This window comes from Acinonyx jubatus, chromosome C1 (genome assembly GCF_027475565.1).
Source record: "Acinonyx jubatus isolate Ajub_Pintada_27869175 chromosome C1, VMU_Ajub_asm_v1.0, whole genome shotgun sequence".
Classification (NCBI taxonomy): domain Eukaryota; kingdom Metazoa; phylum Chordata; class Mammalia; order Carnivora; family Felidae; genus Acinonyx; species Acinonyx jubatus.
The window spans coordinates 115637203-115664630 of record NC_069381.1 but is presented as its reverse complement, the minus strand read 5'-3'; the positions used below and the strand labels follow the sequence as shown (position 1 = coordinate 115664630).

Sequence of the window (27428 nt, the reverse complement as noted above, 5' to 3'; positions counted from 1 at the left end):
TCTGAATGCTTCTTTAATGAAGCCCACAAGTGGCTTCCACATTATCTTCTTTCTGGTGGAGACAATCAATGGAATGGGGGGAGCCCAAGGAAGTGGATGAAGTAGAAGGTGGTCATCTCCCACATGGTCTCCGCACTGTTTGCCAGTGACTCCCGAGAGAGGAGATAGAGTCAACTATGATACATTACGGGCATGGAAAGGCTCTCCTTGAGATCGTTATGTAAGTCAGTCCGATATCTTACAATAATTTCATCACATTTCAGTTATGTGTCTTTGAGAATTTTGAGAAATTGTCTTGAAATAATGGCTTTCATTATTACGTGATTAGTTGGACTAATCAGAGGACTGTTGATATCTTAAGAGTCACTAGTGGCTGGAAGACAAAGCTGTCTTTATCAGTTTGGCCAAGACACCCACAAGCACCTTGAGAAAAGTTCTGGAGAGGGCTGGCCCTAAGGGAGAAAAAACTCCTGACAAACGTCCCCTGGATCTCTAGGCCCTGCTGATTTTGTTGCCTCCTCTCCCCTTTTCAGGATGGCCTCACCACCCTTCCTTCTCCAATCTACCCTGCACATGGCAATCTCCTTCGTAGCCCTCACCACTCTGAGCTGACACAGGGGCTGGTGGGAGTACCACCCAGCCAGGAACTAGCTGGTGGAAGAAAGCTCTGGAGTATATGGTAGTAGTAGAAGCTCAACAAGGAGGCATGAATGAATATGTGTATGAATGAATGAATGACTGTATGAATGAATGAATGAATACTTTCATATGTGTATGCATGAAGGAATCCATCAGTTACAGAGTTTTTGGGGACACCCCGCTGGCTCAGTGGGTCAAGCGTCCGACTTCGGCTCTGGTCATGATCTCGCGGTTCGTGAGTTCGAGCCCCGCGTCGGGCTCTGTGCTGACTGCTCAGAGCCTGGAGCCTGCTTTGGATTCCGTATCTCTCTCTCTCTCTGTCCCTCCCCCACTTGCACTCTGCCTCTCTCTCAAAAATAAATAAACATTAAAGAAATTTTTTTTTTCTAGTTTTGGTCCATCTGCACTTGAATCTCTCCCAGCTGTGTCCTCCAGGGCTGCTCTGAAAGAGAAAAGGGTTTTCACCGGTTGCTTCTGTGGGGAGGGGTTGCTAACATCTCCCAACCTTGCACAAATCCCCTCTATGTCGTTCCCCCCACAATGTTGTCTGGGAGAGGGTTGAAGATTTGCACTGAAAGTTAGAAATATGGGTTCATCTTTGGCTTGCCCGGCCCCTCCCTCTGTGCACCTACTCCTTCTATATGAGCGTGTTCTGTGGAAGACCTCTGATAAACTCACTCACAGTGGTAGGAGTGTCCCGTAGAAACGTTGTGTTAAGCCTCCAAGAGTATTTGCACTGTAACCTTAAGTAATAGAAGTCACTGACTCTAGACTTCCCAGTGTTACTGATCCCAGAGCCTGCGTGAGGGATGCTGGGATAGAGGGACAGGGGGACCGAGGGCCAAGTCGGGACCCCTGAAAGAAGAAAACATAATCAGCCCACTTTGGGGATTGGCCCTTATTGCTGATCTGACACCCTCCCTGCCTCTCCTGTTCGGCCACTGACTAGCTCTTTGTTCTACCACCTGGCCTCCTCTCTCTCAGCCATAGCTCCACTGCTCGCTCCCCACCTCGTACCCTGTTTTGCATCCTTCCTTTCTTAATTTTTAGAAGATTTTATTTGTAAGTAATCTCCACACCCAGCGTGGGGCTCGAACTTACAACTCTGAGATCAAGGATCGCACACTCCACCCACTGAGCCAGCCAAGCGCCCCACATTTTGTGTCCTTCCATTGTGGCCAGATTTGTGTCTGTCTTGATGAGAGTGGAGACTCCTTGGCGGGGGGGGGTGGGGGGGTGGGGGGTGGGAGGGGGGTAGGGATCGGGTCTGTCACTTCTTTCTAGTGTTCCAGAGTGCTTGCTCCCGGGCTTGGTAGCCAAGTCACCAAATAATACACCTGGTGGGCCACCTCAGGGCCTTTTTCCAGTCTTCCTTGTCTCCAGTTGAGTGTTGTGTGGGGAGACTTTATCCCCCAAAATAGCCACAGCGCCATTTCTGACTGCTCATGCTCTTCAGAGTCTTGCCATCCCCCCATCAAGAAGTACAGTCTATTTTCCCTCCCCTTGAGTCTCGGCAGATGGCTTCCAAAGTTTTGTAAAAGGTTCCTGTTTGGCCTGCTTGACATCCTTCCTTTGTCTGCCTGTCGCCCAATATTGCCCCCTCAGGTGCCATCGTTCCGTTTCTTACCCCTTCTATAGACGTGTGTTTTTTTGGAAGGCTTTCACCTGGCTATCTCCTCTTACGCTCAGTCCAGAACCTAGTTACCACCATGCTGTGAGGAGGCCCAAGCTGGTCTGAGAGACCACATGGAGAGGTCAGACAGAAAGGAGCCAAGGTCCCCCCCGAGCCAATAGCCAGCACTGAGTGCCAGGCGTGTGAGTGGGCCAGTCAATCGATGGTGCCAGTGCCAGGCTTGAGGTCTTCTAGCTGAGGCCCCAGCACTGCGGAGTAGAGACGCGCTGTTGAAATTCCTGACCCACAGCATCTTTGTGCGTAGTCTATGGTTGTTTTATCCCACTGAGTTTGGGTTGGGAGTTGGGAGTTTGGGTTGATTTGTTTCACACCCCTAGTAACCACCACACTGTGCAACGATCGACTCTGGAACTTATTCTTCCTGTATAACTGGAACTTCATACTCACTGAACAACTTCCGTTTCCCCATCTTCATTGCCTGGTGAGCCGCCATTTTATTGTCTACTTCTATACCTTTGACTATTTTAGCCTCTTAGTAGAGGAATCATGCAGTATTTGTCCTTCTCTGGCTGACTTATTTTACTTTACATAATTGCCTCCAGGTAGGCCTATGGTCACAAATGGCAGGATTTCCTTCTTTTAAAAAATTTTTTTAACATTTTATTTATTTTTGAGACAGGGAGAGACAGAGCATGAACAGGGGAGGGTCAGAGAGAGGGAGACACAGAATGTGAAACAGGCTCCAGGCTCTGAGCTGTCAGCACAGAGCCCGACACGGGGCTCGAACTCACGGACCGCGAGATTATGACCTGAGCCGAAGTCGGCGGCTTAACCGACTGAGCCACCCAGGCGCCCCAGATTTCCTTCTTTTAAAAAAATTTTTTAAAAATGTTTTTATTTATTTTTGAGAGAGAGAACCCAAAGCAGGTGCTGCGCTGTTAGGGCAAACCCACAATCGTAGGACTCAAACCCACAATCGGTGAGATCATGACCTAAGCCTAAATCAGATGCTCAACGAACTGAGCCACCCAGGCACCCCAAGATGTCCTTCTTTTTTAAGGCTAATATTTCATTGCATGTATATGCCACATTTTCTTTTTCCCTTCATTTGATAATGTACTTTTGGGTCGTTTCTAGATCTTAGTTACCATGAATAATGCTGCAATGAATGTGAGAGTGCAGATATCTTTTCGAGATCACAATTCCAGTATTTTTGGATATATACGCAGAAGTGGGATTGGGGATCATATCCTAATCTGGAATTTTTTTGAGGAACCTCCATACTGTTTTCCATAACGGTTACACCATTTCGCATTCCCATACACACCAACAATGCACAAGGGTTCTAATTTCACTGCAACCTCACTGACCCTTGTTACCGCCTGTCATCTTGACCCTAATCACTCTAACAGGTGTGAGGTGATAGCTCATCATGGCTTTGATTTCCATTTCCCTGGTGATGAGTGAAATTGAGCACCTTTTCATGTACCTGTTGGCCATCTGGATATCTTCTTTGAAGAAATGTCTGTTTAGGTCCTCTGCCCATGTTGACTTGGGTCATTTGTGGTTTTGCTATCGGGTTTTAGGAGTTCCTTATATTTTTTGGAAATTAACTCCTTCTCAGATATATCATTGGCATTGGCAAATATTTTTCTCCCATTCCACAGGATGCCTTTTTCACTCTGTTGTTTCCATCGCTTTTCAGTGTAACGTGGTTCCACTTCTTATTTTTCCCTTGGTTGTCCATTCCTTCTTCACGCCAGTGCAACCTCATTTTCTCAGGAATGTCTTCCCTGAGCCCTGCACCGCCCCCCGTGCTGGCTGAGGTCACCAGGCACAAGCATGGAGCACGTTGCATTTTTTTTTCTTTACCCAGTTTCCGATTATATATTTGTTTGTGGTTATTTTTTTAATGTCTATCTATCTTAGAGAGTGCGAGTGGGGGAAAGGGCAGAGAGAGAGGGACTCAGAGGATTCGAAGCAGGCTCCCACGCTGTCAGTGCAAAGGTTGATGCGGGGTCCCAACCCATGATCCGATCCGTGGGGATCATGACCTGAGCTGCGGTCAGATGCTCCACTGACCAAGCCACCCAGGCGCCCCTGTTTGTGGTTATTAATGAAACGCTAAGTTCACACAGGAAAGGTGCTCACCAGTCTTGCTCACTGTGATGTGGGGTCACTTGGCACATCACCTGGCTCACAGAAAGTTGCCGACTGAATGAACCAGGACTTACCCAAGGCCATACGTTTAGTATTAGATCTGGAAGCAGAACTCAGTGTCCCAACGCTCAGATGAAGGCTTTCTCTGCTGTGAACCTTGTTGCTTTTTCCAGCGTCCAAACTTCTGTCTACAGATTAAGGCATGGTGTCTAGAGCCTCTCCTCAAACCGAGAACATTCCACCCTCATCTTTACAGTCACCTCCCTGCCAAAAGAAGCCAGGAAAGGTTATGGGAGTGCCTGGATTCCAGCAGGAGTTGAGCTGGCTTGAGAGGAAAAAACAGAGAAAAAGGAAATCTCTCAAAATGTGGACTTGTTTAAACTCCTTCACAAACCTAACAACACAGGGAAACCAACAGAGACACACTTATAATGAAGTAATCAGCCGACGAAGCTAATATTCCCGTAACATGAAATGATTCCCCGCATTTCATGGGGGTAGATATGAAAAGGATCATTAAAATATGGCCAAGGCAGGGAGGGAGAGTTTACTTTTTCTGTCTCCTTGGAGTCTGTGTTCCAAAAGCTCAGCAGGAATTTAAACAAATAGCACAGAGGAATGGTGAATCCGATCATATTTAAAGAAAAAGCCCCTTTCAAACTTTGCTTCCCTTTAATAAATACATTGGCTTCTACAAGTTTTGCTTTTTAAAAACTCTGTGGATTTTCTTTCCCATCCAGGGAGCCCATTTGGGGAAAAACAAAATCAGAATCGTTCTGCATATTTTCTCCTCTAGGTCAAGAAGAAAGATAAGGGGGAGAGAAGGAAGGTAGGTGGTAGGGAACGGGGACCATACTGTTCCTTCCCTCTTTGATTAAAAGGTGAAAAATAAAGTCAGGGAATGGTCAATGGTATATGGAGAGAGCTACTGACCCAAAGGGAGTGTATCAGTAAAATGGGCTTGTGAAGGTCACACCCCCCCAGGGGGTGTGGAATTGCCCCTGCGAGCCTTTGTTTCCCCCTGCATTCCAGACAAGAAGCAACTGCAGGGAAGGAGGCTGAGGGAGAGAGATGCTTCCACCCGTCTCAATTGGGCCAATTTAGTTGAACTAATGGTACAACCCACTGAAATTCACAGATGGTGGCTCTGTGCTCTGACCTCAGACAGGTTACCTAACTCCTCTAAGCTCAGTCTTCTCAGCTGTAAAATGGGGAAGTGAACCAATCTCTGACTTTTGTAGGTTAAATAATATAAAGGAGTTGTTACTGGTCAGGAACGATTACTCGTCACCTAGCACATGGTGTTTCACAAACGTTGGGAAGAAACATTAAAAAAAAAAACCAATCCCCCAGTGAGGCACTCTTTGGGGGAGAACCGTCAGCAAAGACAGGATGGTGGCCCCAGAGGACTTAGGGGACGCTTTAGCCAGCGGCTCCCAAGCTCCTCCAAGCGAGGCCGCTCAGTTCTGGGCGATGATGTGGCTTGAGGGCCCGAGCGAGTCACCCAGTTTGCTTAAGCGAGTTCTTTCACACACACCCCCATATACACTTTGGCCCAAAATTCAGTGAGTTTTTTTTCTTCCTTCTTCCTCTGTTGTTGTTGGGTTCTGATTACTTCCATCTGGCTGTGGCAGCTAGAGTGGAGTCTCTAAAAAAAAAAAAAAAAAAAAAACCCAAAACAAACAAAACAAACAAAAACCCTCCCTGCAAAACACACATGTACCAAACCTAGAAGGCTTCTCGCCTCTCGCCTGCAGGCGCTGGGAAGGCGACTCGTGCGAGCCGCAGCGGTGGGGTGCGGGCAGGACCCCAGGCACCTGCGCGCCCTGCCGGCTGGAAGAGGGTCCGCTCGGAGCCGGCCGCCCTCCCCCCTTTGCCTCCAGTCCCCGGCTTCCGCCCCGGCGCCCGGAGGAGCGGGCGCACTAGGAATTGCGACCCGGGCATCTCCCGGCGGAGGGGAAGAGGGAGGTGGGGAGGGCGAGTGATTTCAGAGATTGAAAACAGAGCAGTCCTTGCGCCTCAGCCCTGGAGCTCATCTGACTTGAGTTAGCGACCCCCCCCCCCCCAACCCCGGCGCCTTAAAAAAAGAAAAAAAAAAGTGTTGGAAACTGGCGCGTTCTTTCGTTCCCTGCTCGAACTTTGTTCGTAGGTGTGCTTTCTCTCGAGACTCGGTGCTGGGGAAGAGGATCCTCGGCCGCCCCTCCCCCCACCCCCAGGTTCCCCTGGCCCCGGGTCCCCCGGGTGCCCCCGGAGGCGGGGGCGCGCGGCGCGGGCGGGGGCGCGGCGCCCGGGTGTGCTGCAGCCGTGCGCGCGGGGGCGCTGCGCCGTCCGGGCGGCGCTGATGGATTGCAGGAGTGCCGGAGCTCGCCAGCCGAGGCAGCACGGCTCCGCGGACTTTTTTTCAAACTCCCATCAATGAGACTTCGAGGAGGAGCGGGAGGCGGCGGCGGCGGCGGCGGACGCGCAGGAAGGCGAGGAGGCGCCGGGGGAGCCAGAGGAGCCGGAGGAGCTGAAGCAAGGAGCGTGGGCCGCGCGGCGCGCGGGAGCCTAGGGGAGCTCCCGGCTCGCCGGCGGTAGGGGCTGCTGGGCCCCCGCCCGCCTCTCGGTCCCCTCCCCTGCCTGGCCCGCCCCGCCCCGCCCCGGCCGGACTGAGCCCCGGTACACGGCAGCCCGCGGCGGGTCGCCGCGCCAGCCAAGTTGGGATGGGGGCCCGAAGCCACCGCCCGGCGCCCCAGAGGCCACCTGCATGCTAGAGGCAAACTTTTGTCTCCCTCGGTAAAGTTGCATTGGCATTCTTTTGCTTGCTTTTCGTTGCGAAGTGCCCCCTACGCCGTCCGAGCCCGGGGCGACTGGGATGCTGCGCCGTCTCTGAGGGTCCCTCGGCCGTGTATCCTCGCCACGGCACAGGGATCGGGGCACCGGGCTTGGGGGGCCGGGGGCTGGCGAGGCGGCGCCGTTTCGGGCTCTGGCCAAGCCGGGCGGGGACGAAAAGGGGGCGGGGGGCCCAGGGCAAGGAACTTGTGGCCGGTGGGCGATTTTGCATCCCCTTTCCTACCTGGGGGAAGAGCCCGTCCTCTCCCGTTGCACAGCCTGGCCGGCCCGCAACCCGTCTTCACCGCGTCTAAGACGCGGGCTGTTTGTGCGGGAGGTGGTGGGTAGCACCGGAGGCTGGGATGCTGCGAAGCTCCCGGAGGTGGACGGTGGGAGCGTGACTTAGGGGCGTGTGCGGTGTGTGGAGGGGCTGCGGCCAGCCACTTGGGAACTTCTGACTGCACTTCTCCGCGCTACCCGTCGCGGAGCCCTGCCTTTCTTTCTTCCTCGCTCCTTCCTCCCGGTCTTCGGGCCCTGTCGCCCCCCTCCCCCTCGGTCAGGCTCTCCTCTCCGGCCTCCCTCCTTGCTTCTCTCCGCCAACTCCTCCTCCTCCCCTGCCCTCCGCCCCTAGATCCGCTTGACTTCTCGAAGGGATCCGCACGTAATCCCTGGCCCGGTCCTCGGGTCCCCCCACCCCTCACTTTCATCCCCGCCCCCACTCATCGTCTTCCCCCCCCCACCCCCCGAAGGGCCAATCTCTCAACAAGTATATTTGCTGAGGAATTTGAAAAATCCACTACTGCAACTTGATCTGTGTGTGATGGATGGGGAGAGGCGCGTAGAGAGTTGGGCGCCAATCCTATTAAGGGTTTAGAGAGGGGAGCGTTTTTCCCGGACGGGGGCGGAGGGTGGGTAGGGAGGGGAGGAGGAAGGGAGCGTGTGCGTGTGCGAGTGTGAGCGCGCCCGCCGCGTCGGGGAGCTGAAAGTCCACCCTGCTCGGCGCCTTTTCAGCCCGGCAGTAATTGCTGTCATTTCCTAGGAAACCCGACTTTTACAGCGCGAGGAGCTCTGGATGGAGCCCGCGCGCTTCACCCTGGGTGACCGACTTCGGACGCGCTTGCGGGCCTCGCTCCCCTCCCCCCCCCCGCCCCCCAAACCCCGCCTGGGTGCCTCCCTTAACTCCCCTCCCTTTTGTATAATTTTCATGTGGCTCTCTGGGTAGATCCCTGCTGGAAAAGCGCACCCTTCCCAAGTCCGGTGCCGGGCCCTGGGGGGTGGGTGGGGGGGTGTTTCCTGCGCCGCTCTGCCCTCCCACCCGGGCATCCCGCTGGGTGCACGGCCTCTGGCGCGGGCTTTGCAGCCCGGTGGCCGCGGCGGAGTCTTGGGCCCCCGCCCCGCCGCCCTCGCCGGGCGTGTGAAGGTTTAATCCCGACAGCTTCAGATAAAGGGAGCAGTTGTAAAACGCTCATATGCTGTTTGCAGACGAGGCTCTGGGGGATGTTGGAGAATTTGAAAGTAAACGTTTCCCTCGCAAGCGGCATAAAATAGTGTTTAAACAAATATTGTATTGGCATGCTCAGGGGGCCCAGTGCCAAAAAGTAAAGTAAATAAACTGTGAAATCCAAAATATACAGCGGTGGAAAGCGGAGGAGTGAGCAGGCTAGTCGCAAGTCCCCCTGATGAGATCTGTTCTGGCCACTTCACCTCCGGGCCCCCTCCCCGCCCATTTCCTTACCTTGGCTGGGAGTTTCCTTCCCTCCGCTTCCTAGTGTCTGAGGGCAGGCCTCCCTGGGCCTGGGAGCAACTTTGCAGTTGCACCCACCGGAGGGAATTCTTTGTGTGGCTACTTGGGCTGGTCTTCCCCAGGGGAGGGGAGGGCACCCTGGCCACGCTTGGCTGCTTTTAATTTTGACTTTCTTCATTTGGGCTTTTCCCAGCTTCTGGTCTGCCCTGGGGCTGTTCTAGAATGTGGACTCTAGAACTTGCAGATGTGTGCCCTGCAGGCTTCCCTCCCGTGGGCCTCTGGCCACACTTTTCTTCTGCTTCCTTCATCTTTCTTGCTTCCGTTTTCCTAGACTTGCCTGCTTCTCCCTCCCATGGCTGAGGGTTACTGGAGATTGTGGAAATGTTCTCTCCCCGATTTAGATTCCATTCGAACCCAGACACAAGGAAAGTTGTCACTTGTCTAAGAGTTTCAAAGTTAGTTACTGTTTCGTATTACCGAAGTTTGGTTTTGTATTTTCCTTCTGCTCTGAGAAACCCGCCGACTTTGGGAGGTGATTTAGTGGTTCTAGGGGGATCTACCCTGATGCAGGAAGAGTCCCAGGTAGGTGAGGAGCCCACCTGCCCACGAGATCGCCCTCGGGTGAGCTGTCTGGCCCTTGCTCTGGCATCTGAGAGACCAGTGAGAGCAGTCTGTTTTCCAAGTCAGCGAGCGGGTGAGGCCAAGAGGGAGAACCATCGCCCCCCAAAGCCGGGCCAGGCTCCCGAGGAACAGGGTGGGACCGTTAGAGATGTTTTTATCCTCCGTGGGAATTGTTTCGAGGGGGAGTTTGCAGGGTCCAGACTCCTTCAGCAGAACCTCCCAAGGCTGTGGGGGGAACCTCTACAGCTCGCACTGACCCTGGCCGTGGCCTTGGAGGGAACTCTGGACTGGGCCCCACCTCGAAGTGTGTGTGGAATTAGGCAAGGCCCTTCTGGAGTGCCACTCCACTTTCTCGGGGGTGCTCCAGGCCTTGTGGGGAGAGCATCGGACAGAGGAGATCCTTTGAGTTGCCTGGACGGAAGAGGGGGCCACAGGGCTGCCGGTCAGCGGCTCACTGCCTGGCCGTGGGGGTCTTGGAGGCTGTGTACTGTAGCTGGATTGTTTGCACTGCCGACTGAAAAATACACAAATACTTCATGCTTTTTGTACTCCCACAAGTGCCCTGTACACAGTGCGGCCCATAGGGCTGGATTAGCAAGCCAGGAGATTCAGCAGGCAGGCAGACAAAATTGGATATTTGTCTAATAAACACCCTTCTCCCATCAGGGCCTCCCTCGGCCACCCCGGGGCGGGGGGGTGGGGGACTTCACCCCACAGATGCCAGCAATTCCCTTTAAATGAGACCAGGAGGTTGTCGTGTGCACTCTGAAAGCCTGTGTGACCCCTACACACCCTGCGGGCTTGTTAACGCTCAGAAAGGAGCCCTACATCCTTGTGAATACTACGGGTAGGGCTGCTTGCTTTTTCTTGGGAAAGTGTGTGTTCACCAGGGCTTGTGTTCATCTGAAGGACGCTCACTCATGACGCTGGTTTGAGAGAGGTAGAGCAAACCAGTCTTCCTTCTTCAGGCCCCGGTGTTGGGGGGTGGGGGTGGGGGTTTCTACCTGTGCCAGAGCCCGGTCCTTGGTGCAGGAGCAATGGCCAGGCCAGGTGGACCCTGTCGCTGTGGACGGCCACAGCTGTTCCCGCTGGGCCAGGGTCCTTTGAAAGGGAACCCCAGGGAAGCCATCCCTCCCCCCCCCCCCCCCCGCCCCTTTCTTTTCAGTAAGTGTCAGAGGCAGGGACGAATGAAACACGTGAAGAATGCCAAAGAGAGAAACTATTCTCAGATTCCAGAAAATTCAGAGGCGGAATAGGTGACTATACACACTACCAGAATATGCAGCAGTCTAAAGACCTCGGGGAGGAAAGCGACCCTGTAATTGTTTCCTGAGGCTTGTTTCAAAGACCCAAAGGGAAGGGGACACTGGTGTTTGGTAGTGTCCTTTGGTAAAGAGTAACAGCTTTGTGGTTTTTGAGTAAACACACGACACCAGACTCAATATTACTCATTTTCTCCAAAATTAATTTGGGTGTTTGCTGTGGAATATAAAAGATTTTAAAAAACAAATCATAGGTCATTGTTTTTAGATTCTGAGGGTGACAGAAGCACCTTTCACCTACAAAACGATGGTTAAAACCCTGAGAAAATGCACTAATGAGAACAGCATGCTTTCTTCGCTTTTAATGTCTTATTTTTCCCAATTTCTTCACCAACAAAAGCATCCTCAGTAATCCTGGTTGTGTTCTGATCCTGCTTTCTTAAAAAACGTGCAAACGGGGGAAAATAAGTCATTGAAGGTGTGACCAAAGAGTACATATTAAACCATTTTTGAGATTTTCATTTAAATTGAATAAGTTAATGTGGTTTTGTGTGTTTGCATGTGTGTTGTTAAAAAAAAAAAACAGGTTGCTGGGAAGTGTGTTTTAACTGTGAGTGCCCGGTTTCATGCATTAGCATAAGAAAAAAGTTTTAGTGCATTTACTATTGTCTTGAATGAAGAGTTTCAGCAAAGGGAAGGAAAGCCGCGAAAGGGTGATGGTCCATTGAGATTCTCCAGCAGCCCCCAGCTCGTCATCTGCTGCTGAAATCTGTGATCGGATATCACTTTTATCTCGCTTTTCCATTCTCTGGCCTTTTTCACACGTTCACTTTTGTCAGGGTTTATTGATTATGTTTTCTTCTCTGCAAATCTGTGGAAAATTTAATGAACCAAAAACAGCAGTGAAATAAAGGGGACTTTTTATTCATTAGCACGGGATTGATTTTCCCCCCTTGGGCCGAGGGCCCCTGGCCTCCCGCGAGTGGGGGGCGGGGGGGGGGCGGGTAGGAGGGCGGACAGCGCTGCTGCAGGCTGAGGCGGGGCCTCCCCAGGCCTGTGGCCTCACCGATGACCGGCACTGGTGAGCCTGGGACTCTGGTCGCAACTGAGCGTTCAAAGCCCGCACAGGATGGCTCTTTCCGGTCAGCCCGAGTCTACCACGCCGTAGACCCCAGCCTCCCCTCCAGGATCCTGGCTCAGGGGGCTTTGGGCAGGGAGCGGGTGGAGATGGGTATTTGTACTCCCCAACCTTACAAACCAGTTGAGAGCCCGCCTAGGCCTTCCCGGGGACACAACTTAAGTATCTCTCTTCCTCCAGCCCCGCTCGGAAACCTGTAATTAAGCAAAGCCCCTGGTGTGATTACACTTTGCTGACTCCGCTGGGTTTGGAACCGCTTCTCTCTACGAAATAGGGTGAACTCTTGCTCTTTGCAGAGGCTTCCCGGGTAGCCTGTGGTACACTTCTATGGCACGTCTGTCTGTCTGTCTCTCCCCTCCTCTCCTTTCTCCCGTCCTCCCTCTCCTCTTTGTCTTCCTCTCCCCCCCTCCTTTTCACTCCCTCCTCCGCCCCCTCTGTCTCTCCTTTAATGTCTCTCTTACCCCATTTCCTCTTTCACGGCTTTATTTTTCCCTCTCCTTTCTCCCTCTCCCAACTCTCTTTGTTTCTCTCTCCCTCTCTTTTTTCTCCTGTCTCCCTTCCCATCTTTTCCCTTCTCTCTCTGCTTTCCCCTCCCATCTCCCCCTCCCCCCACCCCGTCCCCGCCCCTCCACTTGCGGCCCGAGGCGGGCTGGCCCGGGAGGCGGCGTGCCCAGCCCGTGGGGACCGTGCTTGCGGCCGGGGGACGTTCGGTGCCCCGAGTGCCCGCGCGCCGGCCGCGCCGCCTTCCTCCCACCTGCCCGCCGGCCTGGTTTGCGGCGCCCGAACAATGGCCACATTGTCCAGCCGGCGCACCGGCCGCCTCCGGCGAGTGGCGGCAGGCCGGACCGTGCTCGTGGCGAGTCGGGAAGAAAGCCAGCGGGCCAGGTCCCACTGGGCCCGCGCCGCCACCACCGCCTTTGTCGCCGGGCGAGCGCCCCGGAGCGCGCGGGCCCGCTGTCCCTGCACCTGGGAAGGGCGCCTTTTCCCAAAGCTGGGGCCCAGGCTGACTCTCCCTCCCGCTCCCGATGGACTCGCCCCCCCCATCCCCCTTCCTGAGGAAGGGAGCTCGAGGTCAGCTCAGTTTGCAGAGTGGGTTGAGAGCATTTCACCAGAGCCAGCAGACATGTTCCCAAACTTTTGGTGGCGTCAGAAACTTTTTCTGCAAGGCATCTGCGAGACTGACTACAGCCAGGGAGGCCTCCTGTTGCCCGGTCCCCACCCCAAAGGCTGGAAAAGAGTGGTGGTCTCTTGGCATCGTCCGCACCCCTCCCCCACCCCCACCCCCATTCGTCTTGACCTGTAGGGATTCAAGACCTCTTAGCTCAGAAAAAAAAAGATCTTTGAATGCTGAGGATGTTAAAAGAGCATCGGTCCCCGGGTCCAAGCAGATGCTTAGCAATGCTTCTTTGTGCGGTGGACAATGCAATAAGTCAGCCCGACTTTTGAGCCACATTTATAAGGAACTGTAAGGGCCGCTCAAGTACACTTGTGCTAAGTTGAATTGATTGAAATTTAATGGCGGTTAGTGGCGATGAATGGTAATGATTTTCCAGCGTATCTTTGGCATACTTGACATTAATAACCGGAGACTGTGTGTGTATGCGCACCAAGCGCCTGCCACACACGTGAGGCGGTAGCATTATTCATTTTCTGAGATGCCAGTCCTTCGCCTCCTTCCTCTGCTCAGATCCTTTTCCTCCTCACCATAATTCAGTTGTTCAGATGATTTAAAAAAAAAAAAAAGGGAAAAGATGGAAAGAGAAAAATCTTTCTCCGTTGAGCATGTACATCATGTCAACATAATTTTGAGCTCATGATTTTTTTCAATTCCTACATAAATCAGCTTCTAATATACAGAATGTGATGAATTTGTTTTAGCTGCCATCATGAATTAATGTTATGCAAATAGAAGCTTTGCAGGTGAAATGATTTACTAAATAATTTCAACTTCTAATATTTAAGCTCATTCATTATGTTGGGAGTTAAAAACAAACAAACAAACAAAAAAACAAGTCCATATTTTTAAACCTGAGATGGGGAGATTAGTATTTGAGTATTTGCAGTATAGGCAGACCTTGATGGCCGGAAAATAGCTCTTAATTTGTTGAGTCTTTCTTTGAGAGTCTACAGTTCACCAAGCAGGTGCTTAAAAAGAACTGGATGGAAGTCTTACCAAGTTTCAGCTGAGGGAGGACAGGAATGCGTTTAAATAATTCCAGCGTGACTATCAAGGTAACATACCCCGGGGGATTAAACTAGTTTTGCTTTGGGACCGAAGAGCTTCCGTTTTGAACTGCTCTTGAAGGAAGAATATGACTGAGCCCGGTGGAGAGGGGTGAGGGCCTTTGATGTCCCCTGCCCCGTCTTTGTCATTTGCTAGTTAAGACTGTTTTTTAAAAAAATTTATTGGGGCGCCTGGGTGGCTCAGTCGGTTAAGCATCCGACTTCAGCTCAGGTCACGATCTCGCGGTCCGTGAGTTCGAGCCCCGCGTCGGGCTCTGGGCTGATGGCTCGGAGCCTGGAGCCTGCTTCCGATTCTGTGTCTCCCTCTCTCTCTGCCCCTCCCCTGTTCATGCTCTGTCTCTCTCTGTCTCAAAAATAAATAAACGTTAAAAAAAATTAAAAAAAAAATAAAAAAATTTATTATTGAAATCTACACGAACATACAAGGTTATACTGGTTTCAGGTGCACACAGTACAGTGATCTGACAATTCTGTACTGGTTAAGACCATCGTAAGACCGAGTCGTTGACACCTGCCTACAAAGGTGGCAGCCGTATAGAAAGTTGGACAGAGGAAGAGAACTGCTGATGGCACCCCCTTCCCTCCATAACTGCTAGGAACCCTTTCTTATATACCTCGTCTTTCAGTCTGTTTTCCTCTGGAAAGAGGAAGGGAGTTAGCGTGATGGATGAGCGCATATGAAGAAAAATAGCTGGAACCCTTGAGGTTACCCTCGGGGAGAGGGAGACCAGTCATTCAAGAGCTGGCTGACCCTGTGCGGGTTGCTTTTTGCCTCTCTGTGTGGAAGGCAGGCCTTGGCAAAGGTGAGCTCAGATCCTTTGGCTTCAGAACCTTGGGAGCCGCCGCACCTCGTCTCTCGCCACCCACCCCTAAGAATCAGCAGGCAGGGTGGGAGGACCCGAGTTTGGAGAAAGCGTGGGGTCTCCCGCCACTGCTTGGGCTTCCGGGGAGCAGGTTATGCAATGCTGCTCAAGGAATACGCCCCACCTTCCCACCAGTCACTCTCCCTAGCCCACTGTAGTGCTCGGGCACCTCTGGGATGTGGTCATGTCATGACCATGGATGGGGGTGGACTTGGGACATTGGTGGGTGTTGGGGGCAGGGGCAGCACAGGGCCTGTGGTGGCCTTTTCAAGTTTTCTTGAAGGCTATGGACAAGTTGAAGGAAGGCTGACACATAAATATGTCTCGGATCTCTGGAGATAAGGGTAGACTTTTGACTTTACTTCTCCAAAAATTGAGGTCATTGTGGTCCGATGACAGGTTGAAGGCACATCACTCAGACATTTCCGCAGACAGCTGTGGGTTGTACTGTGGTGATACATTATGTGTCCGGGCTGTGACAGCGTATTTAGGGCCGGCCCTCACTGTCTGCTGAGATCAAGGTGAGGGGACGTCTGTGATGTTCCTGGACTGAGTGTGTGCCTGTGTTACCTTGCTTGTGTAGGGAAAGGAGAAATCAGACTCCAGGGTTGCACAGCCAGGAATTTTCCGGTTTGAATGTAATTCAGATGTTTTCATCCATAGAAAGTGCATATAATATAGTCCGTTTACTCACGTGATATAGTGTGTTAAGTTACTCTTCCTGTTACGTGTGAATGTGGGGTGTGTGATGTGTATATGTATTTATTCTGAAACACATATATATCAGTAAGTCTCTTAACTATCAGATCCCTATAAGACTTAGATTTTTTTTCTTCTTCTAAGATGCACTTAACACAAAAAAGAGAAATAGCGTAAGAGAACGATGTCAGAACAGGAGATGAGTTATAGAGGCAAATCTGAGAATAAGGCCTCAGGCATCTCGAAGTGGAGTTCTTGGGACTCCTGAATCAGGTTCAGGTGGGCAGTTTGTTAAATATGCAGATTTTCAGGCCCCAGGGAGTACATACTGAATGAGACAGAATTCCTGTGGAGTGGAGTTCTGAGATCTGCATTTTATCAAGGATCTTTAGGGTGGGGTGATGCCCATTAGTGTTTTCTTCCTGTGATGTTCCCCAGTTCCTTTGTGACTTTTGCAAATAAGAAAGGGGTAAGCATTCGCATCTGTAAGGCTTGATGGACAACCCAGGATGGGTCTCAGCAGATGGTAAGACTTAGCTGCCTGGCCCCGCTTTTGCTGGACTGGAGGTTGGGGCAAGCTGGCCAAGAATTGAGCTGTTCTGAGAAGTGGACTTTAAGGCAGAGGCTCTCTTTCATGGGACTGTGAAAGGTTTTTTCACTGTGAAAGGCAGCTTTCAGGCCCCACGAGAAACCAGAGTGTAGTGAGCTTATCAAGTGTGTAGTTATGGCCTGAGGGTCCCTAGGATGGCTCCTGTTTTTTTTTTGTTTTTGTGTTTGTTTTTGTTTTTTATCCTGTGTAGGTAACCTCATGTGCATCATGACAGCTGTCTCAGTGCTCATGACTGAAGTGGCCAGAAGTTGGACCCGCTTTGGGGCCAGTTCAGTTTCACGGCTTGAGCAGGCATTTTGCAATTTCCATTCACACTGAGGTTTGGCTGAAGGGCCTACCTTGTGGGTGTTCTTATGGTTTCCGAAGAAGGGGAGGAAAGAGATAGCCTGGCAGGAGTGTGGGTGCAGAGAGGAGCCAGTGTCAGCTGCCCTGCCCACGCTGTGATGGTCTGAGGCCTGGGAGCCAGTGGAAGGGGCCTGCCCTGAGGGGAGGATGGGCCGTGGAATGATCCTCCACCTGTGAGGTCAGCCTGCGGCCCTAGTGCGCAACGCTGCCTGGCATCCTACCCCCCCGTCACAGCGTCCCCTGCCCGTACCCTGGCCCTGGCGTCAGCCTATTTCAAGAACGTCCTGTCTCACTGTGCCTTGAGTCTTCTTCAGAGTAAGAAGGCAAAACGAGCCTGGAAGGAGTCTGAGTGTGGGCCAGCTGAACATCAGGACAGGCGTGGTGTCTCTCTGGCCCTTGCTTCTCAACTCAGAGTGGGAGTCCTGACCTGCCTTGCTGGTGTGTGTTAGTAGTAAATGAGACTCTGAGTGGGAGCCCAGCATGGCCCTCGATCAAGCTCAAGGTCCTGAGAATGTTGCCCTTTCCTGTCACTAAATCCTTGCTGGCCTGGGACACTTGGGCTCTTACATACATGCCTCTGACTCTGACGGCCTGCACCAGCTTTCGGGGGTTTTGTGATTTGTAGTGTCCTGCAGTGTAGACCGTGTTAGCTATATGTTGATACTTCAAGTGCATCTGGGCAAAGGACTTCGAGAGAACAGGAAACAAGAAAACTTTCACACGTGTCAACTTGGGACTTGTGGACTCCTGCTCGTCTGTTTGTGCACTTGGTTTGGATGGAGGCCGTTTGGAGGCATTCAGCGGCTCTGAAGGTGCGGTATTATTTTCTGCCCACATTTGCTCAGCTCCTCTGCTTGGTCTACACTCCTGGGGGCAGACTGTGAGGCAGAGCGAGGGCACACCACTTCGTGGCTCCCCTGGCCCTGGGAGCCCTGTGGGAAGTGGGGCGTGGGCTGCTGGTGTCCCCATCTCCTCCGGGTCTCTGCGGCCCGACACCCGGGTGCCGAATCCTTCTCCAGATCCAGCCCTCAGGCCCAGGCCCCTTGGGACCCCAGCGCTCTCTGGCCAGCTGCTTTACCAGGAAGGCTGCGACCCCACCCTCTAGTGTGGTGCTTCTTCATTGCCATCCTCTTCCATCTTCAAGGAGCCCACCTTGGATGGGTAGTCGGTGGCAGGCAGAAAAGCCAGAGGCAGCACAAGGCTGATGGCTTGGGAGCCTTGGTTTGCTGATTTTGAGGGTCCCGACAGCCTCCCCACCCTGTACCCCTACTACCCACCTGTGGTATGAGTCCTGTTCCTGCTTTCACTGATTTCAGCTGTGAGAGCCAAGCTTCTCGACCAGTGTCCAGTCATAGGCATCTACTAGCCAAGCCTCATGGAGCTGGCTGCCTGAGTGAGCACCCAAGTGGCCCAGCCAGTAGTCCAGACAGGCAGACAGACAGAGCAGCGCACAGGACAGGCCTGGGTCTCACCCACTGCCCAGCCCAGCCCAGCCCGCCCTGTGGGGACCTCAGGTTTCCCCAGTGGCCTAGGCCCTGTGGGTCCCTTTTCTGTTTCTGTTTCCTTGAGTTTCCCTTTATTTAGGTTTAAAATCCTTTTTGCATGGCTAGGGGCTCTGTATTCAAGGCGTGGGCTTTGATTTAGCACTTGAGGTTTCAAGCAGAGCCTTCTCTTCTGATAGAAAACTATTAGAAACAACAACAAAGTAGTTTCCCCACAAGATCTTAAAACTAAGGCATACTTTTTAAAAAGTTGTGAAATAAGGAACATCATAAAGAGGAAATTTTGTTAAATATCCTTCCAGTCTCTTTCTATTGTTTTTTATTTTTTTTTTAAGTTTATTTATTTACTTTGGGAGAGAGAGAGAGAGAGAGGAGAGGGGGATGGGCAGAGGGAGAGAGACAGAATCCCAAGCAGGTTCTGCACTGTAAGTGCAGAGCCCTGTGTGGGGCTCGATCTCATGAACCTATGAGATCATGACCTGAACTGAAATCAAGAGTCAGATGCTTAACTGACTGAGCCCCCCCCCCAGTGTGAAATATTTTTGTGCTGTATTTTCTGACAAAATTGAAATTACATGATATATAGTTATGTGACTCTTGATTCACTCAGCATTTTATCATGGACGTTTCCCCATGTTTGTTAATGAATAACTTCTAGTTTTGTGGGGTTTGTTGGCTACAGGATGTTCTTTTGTCTGACTCTGTCATATTTTCACTTTGCTCTCTTTACGTGGTTGGACATTTAGATTGTTTATAGTTTTAGTTGTGATAGAAAATGCTGGAATAGATGTCCTCGTATGTACGTGTTTACCTGAAATTCTGAACGTTACATTAGAATAGATCCTGCAAAGTGGTCTAACTTGGCCAAAGTGTTTGGACATCTATGAAGCCCTCATTAGGTCTTACTGGGTTTCCAGTGGTATCTCCCTAGCTTTTGGGGAGAGATCGAAGATTCTGGCTTGAGGTTTTCAGGCGAACTGTGTACAAATCAATGTAAAACCATCATTGGGTGCCTTCTGTATGGCTAGAAGCATGCAAGTCACTTGCAGACTATGATCTCATTTTGTAGATAGGTAAACTGAGTCTGGCCACTGGGAGGCAGAGTCCTGAGCAGAGGGAGAGTTACTCCCCTGGAATTGGCTTCTGATCGCTGCCCTGGGAACAGCTGGGCCACAGCACTGTTTCTCAGCTAGGACGCTTTGTTCCCCAGGAGTCATTTGTCAATATCCGGAGACATTTTTGGTTGTCACAGACTGGGGGGTGGTGGTGGTGTGTGTGTTAGTGGCATCTCCGAGTAGATGCTTAACATCTTGTAACGCACAGGGCAGCCCTGGCAACAAATTATCCAACCCCAAATGTTACCAGTGCTGCAACTGAGAAACCCTGGGTAGAGGTCACCTGCTAAAGCAGGCAGCGTGCCTTTTCACACCTCATTCTCACACCAGGCTGGAAATCTCCAACCTTCTTTTCTGCGCCTTGGATTTCAAAACGGTGTGGCAGTCGCCATCAAGAGGAATTCCTTGAGCAATCCATCAGTCAATCATCCAGCACTTGCTGGAACATCTGTTCTGTGCCTTACGCTTATTAAGCTCGCGGCCGTAAGCGCACACCTTGCTAACTTGGTTAAGAGCCGCTGGCCTCTGAAATCCCAGCAGGTTTCTCAAATGTGCATCTTCTCCTGGTTCTTTCCATGCCTAGCAGGGGGGCTACTTTAGGAAAGTCATGAATTGGCCAGTGTGACCTCCGAAGACAGCTACAGAGGAAGGTTGCTGGGAGCAGGGACTGCCCTCACCTGCTGTCTGGAAGAAACTGGATGTGTCGGTTTTCCCGGCCCCAGGCTGGGAAGTTTCCCACTTCACAATGTATTCTGTACCAGGCTCTTCCTGGCAGCTACTAGTCAGGGATGGCAGAGTCCTGGGTCAGAATAGTGGGAAAGCCTGGGGTGGGGGCCTTTTGGCAGTGGCTCATTTGTTTAACCAAACAGTTGTGCCTAAGCAGTCCAGGAAGGCCTTCTTCCAGGAGAAGGCCCAAGCTGGGTCTCCGGGATGGGGACTTTACCATGGAGAGGCAGGGGAAGGAACAGCAGTCCAGGCAGAATGACTCGGGCATATGATGTGTGGCGTTTCTGGAACCTGCAGGGGGTCACTGTTACTTGGAGGATGAAGTGGGGAGGGGCTCTGGCAGTCTGCAGAGGGGCTCTTTAGGAGAGCCTGGGGATGCTTTGAAGGGGTGGCTTGGTGATGATAAGTAAGGATGGCCCTTGTTGTTAACTTCAGGTCATGAGACATAAGCACACAGGAACCCAGGTTCTTTGGGGGGCTAGAATATTTGGGTGGCAGATTCAGTTCTCCAGGTTTTTGTTTGTTTGTTTGTTTGCCCAGGTAAGCTAGGCACAGCAGTGGAAAAGAGGGAACTCCCAGCAAATAGGCACGTACCTCTTCTCATGCTGGTAACCTTTGCCCATTTGGAGGCAAGAGCTTTGCCTTTTCCTGACCTACTCCCTGAAGATAACTCCCCTTACAGGGTCACCTCTTGCTGACCCTCATGGCTGGTGGAAAAAAAAAGAGAAGATGAATCTGGTTCTCAGAACACTCTTCACCATGATCCTCAGGACCACTTTCAGTGATTTAAGGGTAGCAATGGTTATCCATCCATCCATCCATCCATCCATCCTCCCTCCATCACCCATCCATCCTCCCCGTCATCCATCCATCTTTCCATCCTCCCTTCCTCATCCACCCATCCGTCCGTCTCTCCATCCTCCCTCCATCATCCATTCATCCATCCGTCCATCTTCCCTCCATCATCCATCCATCCCTCTGTCCATCCTCCCTCCATCATCCATCCATCCATCCATCCATCCGTCTGTCCATCCTCCCTCCATCATCCATCCATCCATCCATCCATCTCTCCATCCTCCCTCCATCATCCATCCATCCACCTCTCCATCCTCCCTCCATCATCTACCCATCCATCTGTCCATCCATCCATCCATCCATCTGTCCATCCTCCCTCCATCATCCATCCATCCATCTATCCATCCATCCATCTCTGCATCCTCCCTCCATCATCCATCCATCCATCCATCCATCCATCTCTCCATCCTCCCTCCATCATCCATTCATCCATCCATCCATCCTCCTTCCATCATCCATCCATCCCTCTGTCCATCCTCCCTCCATCATCCATCCATCCATCCATCCATCTGTCCATCCTCCCTCCATCATCCATCCATCTGTCCATCCTCCCTCCATCATCCATCCATCCCTCTGTCCATCCATCCATCCATCCATCTCTGCATCCTCCCTCCATCATCCATCCATCTGTCCATCCATCCATCCATCCATCTCTCCATCCTCCCTCCATCATCCACCCATCCATTCATCCATCCATCCATCCATCCATCCATCCATCCGTCTGTCCATCCTCCTTCCATCCTCCTTCCATCCATCTATCCATCCATCCATCTCTCCATCCTCCCTCTATCATCCATCCATCCATCCGTCCATCCTCCCTTCCTCATCCATCCATCCATCCATCCATCCATCCATCCATCCATCTTCAATTCATCCTCTGTCTTTCCTTCATCCATTATTATCCATCATTCACCATCCACCCATTAGTCAATGGATTTTAAAGGTCTTTGCTGTTGGCCCTTGGTATATTTCTCCTCTCCTATCCATGAAGCCAACTCAAGGGTCACCTCCTTCATGGGGTCTTTCCTGCCTCAGACCTAGACTCCCACTTGTCCCTGGAGTTTCCCTTGCTTGTAACACTCACTAATATTGTCTTGCAATTTTCTGTTTATTTGTGCTTAGGAAATGTTTGTTGATAAATGAATTCTGAGAGATTTTTCAGTGGGAGAAAATGGCATTTGTCCAGTGTCCTCTGACACCTCTCCTAAGAAACAAAAGTCAACTGAGCAGTCTCGAGATTGGTGGCCTTGCTTTGAGAGAGTAAGAGCAATAGTTACAAAATGATTAGTTTGTAATATAGCAGAGTTGTATTTTTATACAACTTAAACGTATATTACAGTTCATTTGGGCTCCATGCATAATTTCTGTGTCATTCAGTGCCTGCAATCACAATTTCTCTATTCCAGTGATTAGAGAGGGTTGCATTTGGGATTTGTAGACTCACTGATGGTCACTTCGCTGATTTGCTTGAGTAAGGAAGCAGCCCTTGACCTTAGCGCTGCCGTGGGAGATGCTCTTGTCTTTAAACGCTCTTACACACTCTCAGGATGGAAGGGCCTGAGAGACCACGCATTGCTTGAGCCCTGCCACCACTAGGTGTGGGACAGGCACTCGAGCCATGCCAGGAAGGACATCTGTGTGGGAGGAATTATTTGCATTTTACAGATGCTATGAAGGCTTTCCGGTTTCATTGGAGCTGCCTAAGTTCCTAAAGGTAGAACAGTCAGGGTCACGGCTGTCCTCTCCATCCCAGGGTTGGTTTCTCGTCCACAGGGGGGCTCTGCCATATCCTCTGGGAGGAGAGCAGGGCACAGCCTTTGTCTCGCCAGAGACTCCCTCTGCCTGGGATGCAGGCTGGACAGCTGGGAGTGTGGCCCTGCTGTCAGTCCCAGCCTGTTTGGTCCATCTCCCACTTCTACAGGAGCTCTGTCCACTTGCTGTCCCTTCTGTGGCCCCTAGCTCTCTGAGGGAGGACTGTTGAGTGTTTTCCCCAGGCTAGTTCTTTCCCAGGCTGGCCCCACCCCCTTGTAATGGGCAAATTTGGACCCTCCGTGTTTCACATGATTCAGCTTGGCATCTGTTTGGCACCCTGGCTCCTGAAGGGGACTGTCCAGATAGCTGTGGCATGGCCATTGGGAAGGGACAGGCATATTAGCCCTTTGTTTGGAAGGTTCAGTGGAGCTGGAGGTTCAGATCAGGCACTGGAGACAGACTGTTCATCCCATCTCTTAGCCTCTGTTTTCTCAAATGTAAAGTAAAGACAACTGTGGACCCATCTCCATGGGGTATCCTGAGGATAAAGGCGTTCCTATGTGGCACGTCCCTGGTACATAGTAATAAGTCTTGATTGTTATTAACAAGGCACCATATATTTGACAGCTACATCATGTAGCGACTCATTTAGGCTCCAGTCAACCCCACTCCTGATTCCTTCTTAGCACATGCTGCTGGTTTCAGCCATAGCCTCCATGCTTCTGGGTCTTACTGAAAGACATCTTGGTGGGGGCAGACCCTGTGCTTACCAGAACCTGGTCACCGGGCAGGAAAGAGATCAGTTTGTTAGCAGGTAGAATTTCTAAGAAGTGCCTGGTTTTGTCCTGTCTCAGACCAATGAGGCACCTACCGGACCTTACCTTTAGGCTGCCAGTGGCTACCCTGGGCCTGAGGGTGGCTGTGAAGTCCCCTCTGCCCTGCCGTGCTCTGGAGAGGCCTTTGCAAAGTGCGTCTCCCACCAGATTCCTCCAGAAGCCAGGACGGTGACCGTGCCCTCCAACCTGTGGACCTGTACGGGTGTAGATGGTTGCCAGGGAGAGAAGAGACACGAGCTTCACAGGGTGGGTGGCTGCAAGGCTCCCACGGAGTAGCTCCCTATGGCTGCTCAGGGTGTTATGCTGTGGACAGGACAGCTGTGAGGCTCCCTTGCCTAAAATTGTCTTGTCCCTATTCTCACCTCGACCTAGGGATCATGATGGCCCAAATATTGAAACAACAAATTTGCTTTCTCGGATTAAAAGGAAATTTTTTTTTTTTTTGTCTACTTAAGTCTAGTCTTCGTTTCTCTGTTAATCTTTATTACTCCCTCCCCAACCCCCAGTATTTTACAGATTCGAGATTGCATCCTGTAATTTTCACTTAATGTTTTTTGGTAAGCATTTGCTGTAAGCTTTGTCAAAATGTGTTTGTTGTTGATTTTTCTATTTTGGACATAAAGGTTATTTTTTTTTCATGATCATAACTAATTCTTCTAAAAACACCTTTATATATAAGTGCTCTAAGATTATTAGTATAAACAGCTTTCTCTTTTTAAAAAACAAGAACGTATAATTTGTAAACTAGTTGAGAAAGAAGATGTAAAAAGAAGAAAGTACAAGCCATCATGACCTGAGGCTTCCATTCTGCATGCTTTGTGGGGACCTCCCCTTAACCCACAGTCCCTTCTAGACCTTTCTATGTATGTTTACTAGTATTTCCTACACTCATTGGATCACATCGCACATATTGTTTTGTAATTTACTTTTGTGGATTACCACCACATTTGCGTGTATGTTTTCCTGCAGATGTAAATCTTTGACTGTAACTGATCACGTTCTTTGGATCAATTTCCAGAGGTAGAATTCCTAATCAAAGGTGAGGTCATGTTTAGACTTTGCTTGTATTTCTAGGCAAGTGGTTAACAAAAAAAGTAACTGCCCTAGGGGAGGGCAGCCCCTGAAGCTTGTTTTTCTGTTTTTTTGTTTTTGTTTTTGTTTTTTTTTTGCCTCTGATACAAACTTAATACAAATAAAGAAGGTTAATGGGGCGCCTGGGTGGCTCAGTCATTTAAGCATCTGACTTCCCCTCAGATCATGATCTCACGGTTCATGAGTTCGAGACCCACATCGGGCTATGTGCCGACAGCTCAGAGCCTGGAGCCTGCTTCATTCAGATCTTGTGTTTCCGTCTCTCTCTGCCCCTCCCTTGCTTGCATTCTCTGTCTCTCTCTCTCTCAAAAATAAATAAACGTTAAAAAAAAATTTTTTAAAAAGCAAATAAAGAAAGTAAATACTCAGAAATGGATACTGTAGAGTGAGAGGTTCCCCCTCGAGATAACTACCAGTTGTGGGTATGCGTGTGTTTTTTAGCATTTCTCAACTGACAGACCAACATTTAATTGTCATTATTTAATTTTTACACAAACGGGACCATGTTACCAATAGTGTTCAGCAAATTGATTTCTTCGTGCTCACTTAGCAATATGTCTTGGTGTTCTTTCCACATCTGTCCGTATAGATCAACCTCACTTATTTTATTTTTCACTTAACTTGTAATTTTTATTTACACCTATTTATTTATTGAACACATACATGCTTAATAATTTCAAAAGGCATAAAGGGTTATAGATATTTATATAATATAGAAAGTCTTGTTGGCCCTGCTGTAGCCCACCCACATAGTCCTCCCAGGGCCAATCGCTGATGCTAGTTTTTGTGTGTTTCCTTCCAGAAATAAGTTTCAAGCAAGTAGCATTAAAATGAATACATAATCTTTTCCCCCTTTTATGCCCCGATGGAAACATAGTATGCCAACTGTATTGTAACCTGCCTTTTTCACTCAACCATTCTATGTGAGCCCATTAAAAGCTGCTTCATTCATTTTGCCTGGGAGGTATACCATGTATGGTTCTCCCAGAGCTGTGGGTTGTTGTTGTTTTTTTAAAATTTAGTCCCTATTGATGGACACTTGCCATAGTAAACAGAATTAATTGCATTGAACAACCTTATGTCATTTCACATACACGAGCGTATCTTTGTAGATAACCTCCTAGAAATGAAATTTCTGGGCATAAGCGTGGAATTTTTTTGTGATATGGATAGATATTGCCAGATCACTTTCCACGGAGGTTTAGACTCCCACCAGAAACCTACGAGAGTGCCTGTTTCCCCATATCCATGCCAACAGTGTTATTATCAAACCTTTTGGTCTTTCTCAATCTGATAGTTGGAAGACAAACCTCATCTCACTGGAGCTTTTTTTAAATGTGAAATTTGATAAATTTTGACTTATGTATGCCAGCTATCACCACGATCAAGATAGGGAACATATCCGTCATCCCCAGGAGTTTCCTCCTGCCCCTTGGTAATCTGTCCTTCCTGCCTCCTCGCCTTCCTTAGGCAACCACTGCTCTGCTTTCTGTCACTACAGATTAGTTTGCATTTTCTAGAGTTGAATGGAACCAAACAAGATGTACTTTTTTCTGGTCTGGCTTCTTTCACTCAGCGCTGTTACCATGAGATTCATCCATGGCATGCCTCTCCATAGTCCATACCTTTATTATTATTTTTTAAATGTTTTTAAATGTTTTTATTTATTTCTGAAGGAGAGAGAGAGACAGAGCATGAGTGGGGGAGGAACAGAGAGAGAGGGAGACACAGAATCCGAAGCAGGCTCCAGGCTCTGAGCTGTCAGCGCAGAGCCCGACGTGGGGCTCGAACCCATGAGCCATGAGATCATGACCTGAGCCGAAGTCGGATGCTTCACTGACTGAGTCACCCAGGCACCCCATTGTCCATTCCTTTTTATTGCTGAGTGGTATTCCATCGTATGGATATATCATGCTTTTTTTGTCCAGGCACCTGTTGATGGACATTTGGGTTGTTTCCAGTCTAGGGTTGTTACAAATAAGGCTGCTGTGCACATTTCCTAGGGTCATTGTAAGGGCACAGGCGTCCTTGTCTCGGGTATGGAATGTTCAGCTCATGTGTCTCTCTGGGTTATGAGGGTGATTATGTTTTGATTTTTTAAGAAGCCATAAAACCGTTTCCCCAAGAGGATTGTGCCCTTTTTATATTCCCACCAGCAGTGAATGAGGGTCCCATCTCTACCACCTCCTCGCCAGCACTTGGAATGGTTAATCTTTTGAATGTTAGCTATTTTGGTTTTAATTTAATCATTAATGTAGTCATTGTAGTTTTAATTTGCATTTTCCTAATGAATGATATTGTACTTCCTCTGGCGTGCTTTATTGCCATCTGTGTATATTCTTTGGCATATAGTGTCTGAGTAACTCTTGTTCTGCCCCTGATTTTTTTTTTTCTTTTTACCTTGGTTTGTTTGTTTTTTAATTATTCAGCTTTGAGAGTTCTTTATACATTCTGGATGCAAGTCTTATCAATTATGTGCTTCGCAAATATGTTCTCCCAGTCTGTGGCTTATCTTTTCATTCTCTTAACAGTGTCTATTGTCCTATAAAAAATTTTACTTTTGATGGACCCCATTTCATCAGTTTTTCTTTTTGTAGCTCATGCTTTTGGCATTGTAGCTGGGACATCTTTGCCTACAGTGAGGTCACAAAGATGTTTCTCTTGCGCATTCTTTTTAGGAGTGCTAACGTTACAGGTTTTACATTTAGGTGTATGATAACATTGAGCTAATATGGTTATATCAGCACATGGCACAAAGTACGGATCAAAGTTGTTTATTTG

At 50.0% G+C, this 27428-nt stretch overlaps 1 protein-coding gene across 1 annotated transcript in view; it reads left to right on the top strand.

The window, feature by feature from the left end:
• Window positions 1–6745: 6745 nt before the first annotated feature.
• GLI2 (GLI family zinc finger 2) overlaps window positions 6746–27428 on the top strand; it is a 256148-nt gene continuing 235465 nt past the window's right edge. Inside the window, exon 1 of the mRNA XM_027056004.2 lies at window positions 6746–7207. The gene's annotated coding sequence lies outside the window, so the exon portion shown is untranslated. The remainder of the gene's footprint in view (window positions 7208–27428) is intronic.